Below are 4,263 nucleotides of genomic sequence, written 5' to 3'. Positions count from 1 at the left end.
ATACAAAGAAAACTACAAAACAATACTGCAATGTTTCTTCATCCAAGATGGCAGACCAGGCAGACACATTACCCAGAACCACTAGAACAAGTCTCGAAAAAACAAGGGAAACAGCTACAGATAACAGCTTCAAAGGAAAGGACATAGAAGTAGATTAAATACTGATGAGAGGAAGAGACTGAATGAAAACAGTGAACAAGGAGCGGTAAACTGCTCGTTGGCACAGTGTGTTGTTGTTGTTGTTGTTAAGTGCCGTCGAGTTGTTTCCGACTCATAGCGACCCCATGCATAGCAGAACGAAACACTGCCGATCCCGCACCAGCCCCACAATCCCTGCTATACTTGAGCCCATCATTGCAGCCACCGTATCAATCCATCTAGTTGAAGGCCTCCCCCTCTTTCATCGACCCTCCACCCTACCAAGCATGACATCCTTCTCCAGGGATTGGTCCCTTCTGACAACATGACCAAAATAGGTGAGATGAAGTCTGGCCATTCTTGCTTCCAAGGAGCATTCTGGCTGCACTTCCTCCAGGACAGATCTGTTAGTTCTTTTAGCAGTCCATGGTACTTTCAGCATTCTTCGCCAGCACCACAACTCAAAAGCATCAACTCTTCTTCGGTCTTCCTTATTCATTGTCCAGCTCTCACATGCATACGAGGCAACTGGAAATATCATGGCTTGTGTCAGGCACACCTTAGTCCTCAATGAGATGTCCTTGCTCCTCAGCACTTGAAACAGTTCCTTCGCAGTTGACTTTCCCAATGCTACACGTCATCTAATGTCCTGACTGCTCCTTCCGTTGGCATCGATTGTAGAACCAAGCAATGTGAATTCCTTGACAACCTCAATCTTCTCTCCATTTATTGTGATGCTGCTCATTGGTCCAGTTGTGAGGATTTTTGTTTTCTTTATATTGAGACGTAATCCATACTGCAGACTGTATTTTTCAACCTTCATCAGTAGGTGCCTTAAGTCATCCTCACTTTCAGCAAGCAAAGTTGTATCGTCTGCATATCTCAGGTTGTTAATGATTCTTCCTCCAATCCTGATACCACGTTTTTCTTCATATAGTCCAGCTTCTCGGATTATTTGCTCAGCATATAGATTGAATAAGTGTGGAGAAAGGATACAACCCTGACACACTCCCTTCTTGATTTTAAACCATGTAGTGTCCCCTTGTTCTGTTCGAACGACAGCCTCCTGGTCAAGGTACAGATTCCTCATGAGTACAATCAAGTGCTCGGGGATTCCCATTCTTCTCAATGTTATCCATAATTTGTCATGATCCACACAATCAAATGCCTTTGCATAGTCAATAAAACACAAGTAAACATCTTTCTGGTATTCTTTGCCTTGAGCCAAGATCCATCTGACAACAGCTATGATATCCCTTGTTCCACATCCTCTTCTGAATCTGGCTTGAACCTCTGGAAGTTCTCTGTCAATATACTGCTGCAAACATTTCTGAATTATCTTCAGTAAGATTTTACTTGCGTGCGATATTAATGATATTGTTCTGTAATTTCCACATTCTGTGGGATCACCTTTCTTTGGAATGGGCACAAATATGGATCTCTTCCAGTCAGTTGGCCAGGTAGCTGTCTTCCAGATCTCTTGGCATAACTGAGTGAGTGCCTCCAATGGGGCATCTGTTTGTTGAAATACCTCAATCGGTATGCCATCAATTCCCGGAGCCTTGTTCTTCGCCAGTTCTTTCATTACAGCTTTGACTTCTTCCTTCATTACCATTGGTTCTAGATCATATGCCACTTCCTGAAATGGATGAAGATCGATCAGTTCTTTTTGGTACAGTGACTCTGTGTATTCCTGCCATCTTCTTTTGATGTTTCCTGCATCATTCAATATTTTGCCCATAGAATCTCTCACTATTGCAACTCGAGGCTTAATTTTTTTCTACAGTGTAGCCATTTTGAATTATTGTGAGCAGCATTCTTATTGGACCAGGAACCAGATAATCAGCTCCCCTTGCCCAGGACTGCAGCAGCACCCACGTTGGTGATCAGGTGACCAGAGAGCTGTGTCCTCCCCTCTTACCTTGCACAACCTCCCAGTGATCAGAAACACTCTCCCCCACACACATACACATACACCACTGCTGATTAAACACCCTACAGCGAGTGCTGGGCCATTTTTTATATTTTTTACATCCTACTGCTTACTTCTTCCATCCTTCCATCTTCCCCAAGAGCAAATCCCTTCCCCTGCTGCCCATGCGGTTGTTCTACCCCTCCCTGGTTGGAGGTGTGCACTGTGGTACTGCCATGTTTGGTGGCTGGTACTTTCGACAGTACTATAGTGGTTTCTTTCTTTTGTCTTTTTTCCTTCTCCTTGGTTCTTCCTTCTTCTCTGCCTTGTTTTTATTTTCTTTTGTTTCATCTTCTTCACATTGTTTTTATTTTTTTCTTATTCTTTTCTTTTGCTCTCGCCTCCTCCCCTATGGTCAGCAGCACCCACCCCCACCCATCCATGGGCAGCAGTGTGAGCTCCCAGAGTGCTGTCCCCATTCCTGCTGCAGCTGTGCTTGCCAGCTAACACTTCTGCCAGTTTTCAGTCTTCTTCTCTTTTTCTTTTCTCTCTTCTTCTCAGTCTTTTCTTCTCCCCTTTTCCCTTGCTTTTCATTCCTTTTTCTTTGCCTCCCACTTCTCAACACCATTATTTTTATTTTCCTTCTTCTGTTTTTATTTTTTCTTGACTGACTGAGTACCTTTTCCCCCACCATCCCCATGTTCAGTAGTGCCACCCCTGACCCCTCTATACTTGGTGGTGGGTGCTCTCATGGAGCAAGTGCCACATTTCCAATGCAGCTGTATTTGGTGGCTGTCACTTGCCCTTGGTTCTTGCTTTTTTTTTGGTTTATTTTCTTCCTCTTCTCTTTTCCTTTTTCTTCTTAGGTCTCTCCTCTTCCCTGCTTTTTTTTTTTTCCCCCATCCTTTCCTTTTTTCCCCTCTCCCACCTAGGTAGCTCACCTTTTTTTTCCTTCTTTCTATCTTTTCCCAGCAGTTGAGGGCCAGTGACCCTACCCAAGTATACCCACTCACACCTGCTGCTTCATTGACTGAGTGAGCGACACCATCTGGTCCAGCACTACAGGATCAATGACAGATAGTGGTCAACACTCACCCAGCCTGCTCTCAGCTGCTCTGCATGATCAGTGATTAGAGACTCACGTTCACATTCCCACCTGCTATGAAACCTGCTCAGAGACAGACAGTGAATGCCCCAGTGCTGCCAAAGTAGCAGTCAGAGTAACCCAGTCACCCTGTTGTCTGAATATATTAAAATAGAACAAAACAAAAAATCAGGGTGAAGCAAACCAACATATAATCAACAAAACAACACAATAACATGCAATGTCTCAGAGACAACAGACAACTTCAAATCACACACACGCAAAAAAACAGGACATCATGCTTCAAACAAGCAAGTGAAGAAGAGGGCCAGAAAATCTTCTGGAGGAAGAAACGGTAGTAGAATTATCTGACAAGTAATTCAAAAGAATTCCTTCAATGGAATTCAACAGAGAACCTTCAATGGATTGAGAGAAAGTTCAAGGAAACACAGAAAAAAATCAAGAAAAACACAGACAAAACTCTAGAAGAGTTAAAAACAAATAAATACAATAACAAATTTTAAAAAATGAATGTAAATCAGAAACTATACAAAAACAGCAAATAGAAATCCAAAAGATTAATATTAAAATTGCAGAAATAGATGACTCACTGGAAAGACAAAGGAGTAGAACAGAATCAGTGGAATGAAGAATTAGTGAGATTGAAGACAAATCTTGCAATGCCAATCTGTTAGACGAACAATCAGAAAAAGGTATTAAACCAAATGAAGAAAGCTTAAGATTCATTTGGGACACCAAGAAGAGGAATAACTTATGTATGATTGGAATTCCAGAACAGGAAGAGAAAAAGAAAGCACTGAGAAAATTGCTGAAATTTTGTTGGATAAAAAACTCCCCTAATACCATAAATGATGAGAAGATACCCATTTAAGAAGCTCAATGAACCCCAATTGGATAGATCCCAAAAGAAAATCACCCAGACATATCATAATCAATCTTTTCAAAACCAAAGACAAAGAAAGAATCTTTTTTTTTTTTTCAATGTTTTAAATTGTGATTTGGGTGAAAATTTACAGATAAATTCACTTTCCATACAGCAGTTCACATACACTTTGTCTCATGACATTGACCACAATTTACCACAATGCAACAGCTCCCCTCCCACTTC

Source organism: Orycteropus afer, unplaced genomic scaffold (assembly GCF_000298275.1).
Source record: "Orycteropus afer afer isolate SDZICR_OR568_19922 unplaced genomic scaffold, OryAfe1.0 scaffold00083, whole genome shotgun sequence".
Lineage (NCBI taxonomy): Eukaryota > Metazoa > Chordata > Mammalia > Tubulidentata > Orycteropodidae > Orycteropus > Orycteropus afer.
This window is presented reverse-complemented; position numbering follows the sequence as displayed.